At 41.9% G+C, this 12,012-nt stretch overlaps 1 protein-coding gene across 1 annotated transcript in view; it reads left to right on the top strand.

Moving 5' to 3' along the window:
* Positions 1–2,264: 2,264 nt before the first annotated feature.
* The window catches only part of ctnna2 (catenin (cadherin-associated protein), alpha 2), a 551,711-nt gene continuing 541,963 nt past the window's right edge, over positions 2,265–12,012 (top strand). The window contains exon 1 of the mRNA XM_084081928.1: positions 2,265–2,276. The gene's annotated coding sequence lies outside the window, so the exon portion shown is untranslated. The remainder of the gene's footprint in view (positions 2,277–12,012) is intronic.

Raw genomic sequence — 12,012 nt, 5'->3', positions numbered from 1 at the left:
ATGTTCTAGCAGACCACGTGTCTAATTTTAATACACAATTTAGCCTACAATTCGATCATGCCTGTAGTCTTTGGATAGTGTGCTTTTAATTAACCATTTTGACGTCACACATATTGTCGCCCCGGAAGGGAAAACAGCCCGCCGTGTTATAATGACTTGATGTCTTAACAACATAGGGGATATGTTCCACCAAATTTCGTCTTTGTTGTTGTAAAAAATGTAGCTCCGTAGAGCTCCGATCTGTGATTGGCTATGGCTGATCACATGGCGGAAGTGCATCTTTCGGTACCAAACCCTCAACAGTTACACCACATTTGGTTACCTATCAAATTCCATTTACACCCCGTCGCATCCTGCCATCACTGCAATGAAGGCAGAATGAGTTTCTTCTGAAACTGTTGTAAATATTCACAATCAATCAATGTGTAGTCTATTGAGAAATGTATATGGCAACACAACAATATCTGATCCATGCGCACAGTAAAAGTGAGTAGGCTATATGCAATATGGGCAACATTAATGACAGACATGCACCTATACACATTACATTTACATTGCTATTATTTTATCATTTAGAAATTCAAATTATATTATCCTAATGGGGTATAAAGGTGAACAAAAACCACAGGTGAAGATGTGATGTGAATCACACCTAGGCTCCTCTGGAGATACCTCAGTCAGATGGATGGACAAACATGGTCTGGAGCCAGGCGAGGACAGACAGCCAGCACAGCCAGGCTACTAGATGTGAGGGCCAGGCTACCAGATGTGAGGGCCGCGTAGCGGCCAAAACCTCTATACCTCTATACAACTGAACAGTTTGCAGCATCCACAGAAACCCTGCCTCTTGAATCACCGGCAGGGCGCATCCTTGCATCGACGTACACTTCGTCGTGCAACGGTGTTCAAAATCAAGCAACACCAGACACTGCGCATGCGAAAAATACACGGAGCGTTCTGATTTGGCAAACCCTTGAATGTGCGACGGCTCACTATATGGCAGGGCGCCCCATTTCCACCCAGTTGCGCGCATAACGTGCACTCTGCCGTGGCTGTGGCTCGGGCGGTGGGAGGGGGCATTATTTCGCAGGGATCGTCGAAGAGGCGGAGGCTTTTCCTCGATAGGGGGGTAAACCTGTGCGTAGTCAGATTCAGCACCACACGTTGGAGGAAAGCGCTCGGATTGAGACGATTTTAACGTCAACCGTGGGAAGACACTTTAAAGGAGACCTTATATTTGGGAATACACAGTAAGAACCGGTGGTTATAACATACTTGGAAGTAAAGAAGGTCGTTATTTGAACAAGGTAAGTTGCGTAGTGAGTTGCTAAAAGGCTTGGCTGAAAGCGAAAAGGCACCATATGGTGTCTTTTTGCTTGCAGCCAAGCCTTTTTTACTGCACTGATTTACCCAGCTGTGTTGCTAACGTTGCTAAGGCGAGGTCTGGGGCTTCTTCCTTCATCATGCTTAGTTTGAGAGGTAAACATTATCCGCAAGGAAATATTACCAGGTCATTGTGACATCATTGCAGACTGGTCGTTATCTCAAATCATAGGCATATGATTTGCATTGATTTCCTAATCTGTGGCACGTTGTGGGAGAACGGTGCTACCCGTTCCACCGAGCACCGCTATCCAGCCAGCCCGGTGCTGAAAGCTCGTTGAGGCTGGGGAGTTTGTGCCAGCCTCTCGGGCTACGGGCACTCCTTCTTTCTGTGGTGTTTCGCCCAGGTGGGCGTGGTTCTATGCCTAAACCTAAGTTACCCTAACCTCACAGAAAGTATGCCTTAATATCCAGTGGTTTCCAAACTTTTTTGGTCGTGACCCATTGAGGAATTTCATGTCTTCAAGGGACTCAAACTAGTGAAAACAGCCGATCTACAAGCTCACAACGCATCGCATTGTGAGCTTGTAGATCTGCTAGTTTCCCTATTTCTGAAAAAAAAAAGAAGTGTTTTTAATGGAATTTAAAAAATATATGAATAATTGTGAGGAAAAAAAACAAAAAAAGAGATTGAAAATCTTTTGAAGTCTTTTCTTTTTCCCCCCCTCTTAAATAATAAGTAAAACAAAATGAATATTGACTTGCGACTCACGACCCATAAACGTGGGACCGCGACCCACTGTTTGGGAACCACTGCTTCATAACCTAACCTCAAAACCACGGGCGAAACACCTGGGAAAGAGAGAGTCCACTCTGGCAACATCAGCCACAGTAGCATGCTATGCTAGTGTAGCTGCTAGGCTAAAGAACACACCGGGACACCTTCATTCTGGGTAAATAGCGTGTTTAAATGTGAAAGACATGGATCGTATCGCCAGTCAGGTACTGCGTTATAAGTGACGGGCTGGTTTGCGAAGTGTTTAACCCTTGATTTGTCCCCATTCATGATCCTCCAGTGTCCCCCCCTTCTTTTTAGCATCCCACCCTCATCCTCCTGCATGGGGTAATTTGGTAATGTCTTTGTCTCGCGATTTTGCCTTTACTTTTTCCTCTGCATTTATTTACCATATTTATATGCCTTGTCAAATACAGCTATTTATCCATGCAATAGGAATATTAAGTTAACTAAAAAACCTGCCTTTTAACAATCTGATGTGTCATCCATCCTTTACTGTGCAATGATTAGTTTGTCACATCTCTTGCACAAACCCAGTTGAAGCACTCTGTCTAGTGTGTGGGATTGTGAATACATGAAGCATGCTGGAGTAAATAGCTGGTAATCATATAAATAGAAAGTTGGACTTGGAACTTTCTTATAAGGAGGACTGACAGAATAGCATTGTAAATGCAGTAGATACAGTTTAGAATCATGGCACATTTGAATCCAGATCTAAAGTGAGTGTGTGTGTGTGTGTGTGTGTGTGTGTGTGTGTGTGTGTGTGTGTGTGTGTGTGCGCATGCGCGCGTGCTAACCACTTGAACCTCAGCATGCCTATTCTGGGGGTAACTTTAGCCACAAATAGACAGTCTACAAGTTGAGCTTGTGAATCGGCTATTTTTGGTGAAGAGAATTGGCGTAGACTGAAACAAAGCAGTGCAAGTAAAAGATCCAACTCAGGCCGTTTACTAAGTCTAGAGGGTTTGGCTAAGTTACTTTCATGAGTTATAGATTGTGTGTAAGTTGTGTCTATTATTGTACACTGTTATAGTCAGGCCGAGGCTGTTCAGTGGAGTTTGCCACATTCTGTCCCTGTAACAAGAGCAGTATGCGGAATTTCAGAGGCCTCCAGGGGTCACGTAGTGGCTGTATTTAGAATGTGGACTTTTGATTGGCACCGAGGCATGTACAGAAGACTGCAACTCAGTACTAGCAGTGGTTGCTGTGGTGCTCTGTGTCTTTTTTTCTCATGATGGTATTTTCTCTTCCATTCGAAAGACTGAGTGGGTTAACCTTCGCTAGAAGAGGTGGTAGAAAGTACATGTTGGTAAATGTGTCTCAAGTTTCATAATTCATAAAAAATGCAACACGTTATGCTGCTCTGTCTCTCGATCAATACTAGAGTACATTTTGCTCTTGCACTGTGTGGTGTTTGTGCATGGGTTGAGAAAAGAAAGGACAGAACGAAGCTGAAAACTCTAAAAGCGGGATGTGTCCACTGACCTGAGGCGAAACAGTTTTTGGAAAAAAATCAAAAAAACCAAGATTTTTCAAAAATAGCAGATCTACAAGCTCATAGCGCGGCACTGAGCTTGTATATCTGCTATTTTTGAATAGCCAAAGAAATCTAAAGTGACACAGATGCGTTCCAGGTCTTAATGGGTTAATGCTTTGCTCTTTCTGCTGTTCAGAACTGTGGAATAATTTACAAAGAAGTTCAGTAGACATGTGGACTAAACCTGGTCATATGGTTAACGTACGGTTAACTAACTTTCTTTGTATCACTAGGGTTTGGGTTCGGGGGAAAGCTCTGATTTATGGCCCAAGCACCACAATCAATGATAGTCAGGATTGTATTGTGTTGCCTGTCTCCTGAGAGGGTAGAGTGTATTGGCTGTTGTTGTACAGATGCAGAGCCTCAGGGTAGCCATGGTCTCCCCGCTGCCTGGAACAGAATTGTTTCCCCTCTGCTACCGTCTCTCACGCGCCAACACTTGGATAAATGTTTGATACTACTACAATAGATGAGTGACAAAGCAATAGAACCCGAATGGTCAATAGCTTCAGCTGTCTTCTATGTTTGCCTACCACATAATTGTGTCCTATCTTGAATACTGGCTACATGCATTCCTCTATAGATGTATGCTAAGATGTCAAATTAAACTGAAAAGCTTCACCAAAAGATTCTTTTTTTCAGTTAATTATGATTAGGCTAACAGGCTTTATAATATTGATATGAGGCCTATTAGCCTAACTCTGATTATTATTATTTCTGGGGTTTTATTCTCAACTATATTGTACGTTGAAATTCGTTTGAATTTGAATACATACAGTAGCTGCGAAATACACACTCCAATCTTTTACTCAGACAAGGATTTTGTGTGACATGGCCATTATTTCCCTTTCTCCTTCGTGTGATTATCTTTATCTATCTCACAACACGGTCCATCTCCATGATCCAGCAGTTGGATAGAAGTGTGGTATCAGCAGCAGCAGTTCCCCGCTGAGGTCATTGTCCTCAGCTGTTTGTCATGTCCGTTAGCCTGCGTAAGACCACACCCACATCCACATGGCTGAGGGAATGTTACTGCTGCTGTGAAGTTTACATGGTCATAAACCAACGTAATGTTCTGTTCAACCACCGCTATCCACAGCAGTGGTTCTCCGTTGCGAGGCGTTGTGAGCTTGTAGATCTGCTATTTTTTTTAGCGTGTACTGTAGATCTGATTTTTCTTAGATTATTTATTTCACAATTTGGCCAATGTTTGACTAGTCTATTGAAAAGGGTATTAAAAGTCCTTAAATTGTGTCACTTCACTCACTGTCATCTTGGGACCCCCTTAAAAGCATGTGGGTTCCGACCCACAGGTTGAAAACCACTGCTCTACAGTCCCATGGTTGTTGGTCTTCACTTTGGCTGTATGTTTGATAAATACAGTGAAAAAAAAAAGTGAATTACATGTGTTTTGGTAAGCATAACAATGTATAGCTTCACTACCTGTAATGGTGCTATTGTACCCTGTTTTTGAAAGAATGGGCTGTCCAGAGAGCACTATCTACACACTGACTGAACACATATTGATTTAAGTAGCTTCTAAAAGTTCTCTACTCTATGCTTATCTGTTATTAATTTATTTAAGGGCAGATCAATGTTTGGCCATTTGAAAAAAAAATAATTAGGCTAAAGCATGGAATGCCTTTTACTCAGCTGCGTGTGGTGCTTTGATAACAACTTTGCTAATTAAGGGGTGAAATTACCTCTAGTATTGTTGTTGTCTCAGTTATAAAAAAAAAGCCATAGGAATGGAGAAGAGGGAGTTATTAAAACATTAAGGGGCTAGAATTCCCCAAGACACAAGAGTGTTTTCATTATATTTTGTACATTTCCATTATAAAGCCAGCATGTGTTTCGAAACAGTTGCCGCACAGAGCAATTCCAAGCTTTTGTTAGATCGTTCAAGATAATAAAAAAATATATGATTCTCTTACCAGACTCCCATGGATGGCACAATCTTCAAGGTAGACTCATTGATTTTTGATAAAAAATTGAATTGTTAACGGTACCTTCTTTGTTGGTGGTGGTAACTATGAGTTTCTCTCTGACAGTGGTGGCAAGCAGTGGTGGAAAAAATACTCAAATGCTTTACTTAAGTAAAAGCATCAATACTGCAATGTAGCAGCACTCTGTTACAAGTAAAAGTACGGAATTCAAAATGTTATTTGAGTAAAAGTACAAAAGTATTGGCATCAAAATATACTTAAAGCACCAAAACTAAAAGTACTCGAATGTTTGAAAATAGCAGATCTACAAGCTCACAACGCGTCACAGTGCGACACGTTGTGAGCTTGTAGATCTGCTATTTTCAAATAGCCTATGTATAAAATAGGGCTTAAGTGGTTAATCTATGTTTCATAATATCATAATTTATATCTGAAAAGTAACTAGTAACTAAAGTTTTCAAATAATTGTAGTGGAATAAAAGTACAATATTTACCTCTGAGATGTAGTGGAGTAGAAGTAAAAGTATTGGAAATAGGAAATACTTAAGTAAATGTACTTAGTTACTTTCCACCACTGGTGGCAAGGAGACGTATTCTCACCATTCATCCAGCTGCAAATGGACTGGTCTATCATTTATAACAGGGAAAACATTTCAGTTTTATACAAGTGGATGACATGCGTTCATTTTGCGTAAACTCCACAATTAAAATAACCATAACCTGCTGAATTCTCAAATGATTCTCCTACGGTTTTGTTTGTTACATGTAGTTTTGTTATGATATAGCATACTTATAACATCTGGTGGAAGTCCTTCTGACTTTGACGTTGAGCATGGCAAGTATTCTTTATTGTATTTAGATTCACACCAATATTCTAATACCTAATATTGCTTTTTACATTTGTCAACCAAGCCCACACCTCGGACTGATACAGTATGTGGGGCCTGTGATTGGTTACCGAGGGCAACAACAAATACCTGTGTAACAATGTGTTTATCATTATGCACATATCGTCTCTGTCGGGTGGAGACCTCATACGTCCAAAACTGTTACTTTTCAGGATTCAAATAAAAAAAGTAGCAAAAGTAGCAGATCTACAAGCTCAAAATTGCGCCACATTTCGAGCTTGTCGATCTGCTACTCTTGGTGCTTTTTTGTTTTGACGCTGTAGTATGATCAAGTAGGGCGTTGATTTACGAAAAAATAGTTAAAATATGGAGATGAGAGGTTTCTGCCCGACAGCAACAATATCCTTATTTAGTCACAACACAGTGAGATAATTAAGCAATATTACACGAGAGGGTGTGCATTACCGTGATTATTGGCACGACAGTGATGCGGTCAGGAACGAGGCAGAGTTGAGTTCCGCAAGCGTCACTGAAGTGCAATATTGTGATAATACAACAGTTACCATCAAAATAAATAAAAAATCATTCATATTGTGGTGCATTTTGCTCCCAAAATAACAACCTTTCTGCTAGTGTTATCTCTGCTATCCTGGAAATACATGGTCCCTGTTTACTCAGCCAGTCCAGTCAGCGCTAGACAACTTTTCCCAAACTGAAAACACAGAGAAACAAAACTTAACTGTTAGCTCAATCTCATTGTAATTAAGATTTAATTAAGATTGGGCCTGGACCGCTGGCGTAGCGGTCCAGGCACCTAGGCTCAGTGTAGCCTGACAGTGTGTCGCGGGTTCGAGTCCCGATCCCGACGGCCTTTGCTGCATGTCACTCCCCAGCTCGCTCTCCCCATTTCCTGTCAGCCTACTGTCCTGTCAATAAAGGCATAAAAGGCCCACAAAATAAATGAATTAAGATTTAATGCCAGATTTAGGTACTACGTCTGCAAACTTCCCATGCAAACTGCTAGCCTAGCCACTTAGCACGGCTCTGCTCTGCCGAGACTCCGCCTGATCAGCACAGCTGATTACGGCCAGGTGTGCTGTCATGCTCGTTTGAGCGCGGGTAGAGAGTGTATTTCAACCAATCGGATTGCTTGGTCGGAACTTCCTGTTGTGTAACAGCATTTCAATCAGTGTAACCGTGGTGTCCATGTTTGACATGCTGAGCTCCTTCCACAGTGAATTCATTCATGGTGGCTGCTCAGCACACGGTGGAACTTTTTCTTGCTGTCTGGCAGAAAGGGGGGGGGGTATGTTACTGCACGGCCTGGCAGGGACCCAAACATACGTCATTATTATCATTATAACATTAGGTAGATCAACACCCTAATTTATCAAAAGCGGCCCGATGCGACGCGCTTTGAGCTTGTAGATCTGCTACTTTTGCTATTTTTGTTGAATCCTGGAAAGTAGCAGTTTTATCTATGTGAGGTTTCCACCCGACAGATGTTTTGCTTGGCCAACTACTGCCGTATCAGCCCTCGGGCTTATGGGATCACCCTCTCAGTCTTTTTACCAGTCCCCTCACCCAGCGAGTAAAGGCTGGATATCGTTGCTGTTGGGCAGTAACCTCTTATCGCCATATTCTAACTTTTTGTGTTTTTTCGTAAATTAATGCCCTACTTGATCATACTACAGCATAACACAAAAGAATCAAAAGTCAAAGTAATCAAAAGAACAAGTAGAACTGCTACTGTTGCTACTTTTGAATTTGAATCCTGAACAATTTTGGAGATTTCTACCCGACAGAGACGTGCTTTTAAATACTGCGTAGCCTACATGTAAATAGCTGCCCTCCTTATGGCTATGCAAAGAGGTATTCGTGTGTACGCATACACACATGCACACGCACACATGTACGTCTATGCACACACACAATAGTCTGGTTCAGTTTCTAGTTTTAGTTTGGACTGAGGTCATTTAAATATGGCCATAGGTCATTTTTTTAAATTTAAATTGAACACCTCCGTAATGCATATTCTGCTTTTAATATCAAGCCTACTGCTTGGAAATCTGTTTTGGCCATGGGCGGTCTAATGCTATTAACCTTATGTAAAACATGCATTCCTTAATGGGTGGACGTTGTGACATTGTGGTCACCCATGAATTCAATTAAATCTGGATTACTTACGCAATGTGCAGTATACAAATTCAAGGCCATTCACACTGGCAAAAAACTTCTCTTTGCCATGTGTGGTATTGGTAATGAAGTCTCTAGTGCTCATTCACCCGCTTATATGGGAATGATTTTTCTTTATCCGTCTCTGCCAGAGACACCTTATTGTTGTTTTGATTTCAACAAATGCACCCTGTGAGGGAAATCTAGCTTGAGGGCAGGAGAGCATATCCATTCCTCATTCTCTTCACTGTTGATTGTGTGGCGGGCACGCGCTCTCTCTCTCTCTCTCATACACACACGCACGCACGCACGCACGCACGCACGCACGCACGCACACCATACACTCATCTTTCACTTTCTTTCTCCACCACAACAGATGCTACAGTTGGGACCAGCATGTCTCTCAGTATCAGCTTAGCGCCCTCCTCACATAACTATTCTTCCTGTCATTGTGAATTAACTGTTGTCGTTGGCTAGAGTGTTTTTCCCCCCTCTCTCTCTCTCTCTCTCTCTCTCTCTCTCTCTCTCTCTCTCTCTCTCTCTCTCTCTCTCTCTCTCTCTCTCTCTCTCTCTCGTATGCTGAGATGCTTATGGAAATACATAGGCCTATAAGTCATAGCCCATATCTCTTAAATTGATCCAGTCAAGTCAGTCATTTCTCCATCCTTACTCAGTAAGCAACAGTTTTTTATTTTCACATTTTTACACTAACATAGAAACTGTGGGGTTAAGGGATGAGATTCGTTTGTGCTACGGCAGTAATCATGAAGTATGAAAATCAGCAGCCTGTAACAGATTTCCCCCTCAGGTTACTGCCTCGACGGGAGGTAGATAACGGCAACAAATCTAGCAGAGTTGTTGGGCTCATGCATGGAATGCTTTGGGAGGAAATTATAATACAACACCATGTCATTTAACTCATTTTATGAGGACATCCTCTAAAAAAAGAACAGGCAAAGATAAGATGTCTTCTGAAACCTTATCAAAGAGGTACTCCGCAGAGCTGTGATAGGTCTTTTCAAACACACACAGACACACACACACACACACACACACACACACACACACACACACACACACACACACACACACACACACACACACACACACACACACACACACACACACACACACACATCTCAAAATTAGATCTTTGTTTTGTTGCTGATTTGCTCCGTTGCAATGAATTCAACTCATTTCATTCCTCTCGTATGTGGTACCATTAGACAGGCCTTAGAATTAGCTCAAAGACGGGATAATACAACTACAACTATTACTACTACTTATTATAAGGGTAATAATAATAATAATAATAATAATAATAATAATAATAATAATAATAATAATAATAATAATAATAACAACAATAATAATAACAACAATGTAATGCAGTTGCCTAGGCTAATCTTTGGAACCAATTTCATATAGCACACATAGATCCCTCTTGTCAAGTAATATTACACTTTTAAACCTAACCATTTTGTAATATAAAAGTAATTACAATGGGAAGTAATTACTCTCTTGACCTTTTTACATTAATGAACTGCTTTACATGATGGATACTTTGTTAGATAAGTGCCATAAAGAGAGATGGCTTAACAAAGTGAAGTCTGGAAGATATTGATATCACTTACAGCGCCCTTCATAAGCCCCTTTTACACTGCCTGTTCAAGGGGGGAATGTTGCGTCGTTCTGTGTATAATATACGGAGATGGACTGGGGGGGTTGTATTTTGTACAGTCTTTGAGACGGCAAAGGAGGTAACAGACCCAGATCAACGTCTGAAAAGGCACAACCGGCATGGAGGTACAGGGCTGCGTAGCTTCTGCCTTGATCCGCTCTCTGCTTCTCTTCAATATTTCTCTTCCAATGTATTTCTGATACAGGTTGCTTGCATGAATCCACTTTACTGTTCTCTCTCTCTCGCTCTCTCTCTCCCTGTCTCTCTATCCTTCTTTCTCTCTCTCTCTCTCTCTCGCTCTCTCTCTCTCTCGCTCTCTCTTTCTCTCTCTCTCTCTCTCTCGTGTGTGTGTGTGTGTGTGTGTGTGTGTGTGTGTGTGTGTGTGTGTGTGTGTGTGTGTGTGTGTGTGTGTGTGTGTGTGTGTGTGTGCGTGCGCGTGTGTGTCAGGGACATGCAGTTTTTGGAGAGGCAAGCCCTAACAATCCAATAGTCTTCAATTACTGATTATTGAAGTCAAATTAGCAGTTGCAGTTATTATGTATTTTAAGCATTTGCTTGCCTAGAAGTGTCTGTCAGTCAGCAATTTTGTGATCGATCAAAATTCAATTCAACTACACTGGACTGAGAGAGAGAGAGAGAGAGAGAGAGAGAGAGAGAGAGAGAGAGAGAGAGAGAGAGAGAGAGAGAGAGAGAGAGAGAGAGAGAGAGAGAGAGAGAGAGAGAGAGAGAGAGAGAGAGAGAGAGAGAGAGAGAGAGAGAGAGAGAGAGAGAGAGAGAGAGAGAGAGAGAGAGAGAGAGAGAGAGAGAAAATACTTAGTTTTTTTGGCCACACATACCTATCTGTCTCAAATTAAGACGGATCACTCGTCTCTGTGTGCATCTGTGTTCTCTCCTCGTTAAGAGGACATGCGCGCGTGTGCCCGGCCAGGTTAGGTTTCGATTGGTCATATACTTTGTTGCGTGCGGTATCTCGTTCCGAAAATAGCCGATCTACAAGCTCAGAACGCGTTGCGCTGTGACGCGTTGTGAGCTTTTAGATCGGCTATAATTCTGTGCGCGACACCGCGCTCAATTATAGTTTAATCAAACTTTACTGGAGATGCTGCATTCAAGTTCAGGCTGCTTTCAAGTACGGCATGGAGAGGGGCATTTGTGTTTTTTTCACCATAGTAAGAGAGGGCACTTTTTACCAACAAAAAGGGCAGGGGCTCAAGCCCCCTTTCATGTCTATGTGTGCACGCGGCTTGTGTGAGAGAGAGAGAGAGAGAGAGAGAGAGAGAGAGAGAGAGAGAGAGAGAGAGAGAGAGAGAGAGAGAGAGAGAGAGAGAGAGAGAGAGAGAGAGAGAGAGAGAGAGAGAGAGAGAGAGAGAGAGAGAGAGAGAGAGAGAGAGAGAGAGAGAGAGAGAGAGAGAGAGAGAGAGAGAGAGAGAGAGATGGTGTTATGAAGTGAATTTTGTAACTTTAGAATTTTCTTTTTGACAACAACTTAGTGGGGTATACAACTTTAGCATGCTCTATATATTTGGAAAAACAGCTTTTATGTCGCTCGGTGAAGGAAAGTGCTTCAGTGCTGGAGCTTCTGTGACTGCTGTCTGCTACGTCGTCAGTCCATTTTGCATCGGTATTATGTAAAATAAATCTGTAGGTAATAGGCTAGCTGCAAATATATATAATCTATCTGCCAACAACAGCTGTCAAGCAACACT

Source organism: Gymnoscopelus microlampas, assembly GCF_963454915.1.
Source record: "Gymnoscopelus microlampas genome assembly, chromosome: 2".
In the NCBI taxonomy this organism is placed as follows: domain Eukaryota; kingdom Metazoa; phylum Chordata; class Actinopteri; order Myctophiformes; family Myctophidae; genus Gymnoscopelus; species Gymnoscopelus microlampas.
Note: the sequence above shows the minus strand (reverse complement) of the source record. Positions and strands in the feature narration are given on the sequence as shown.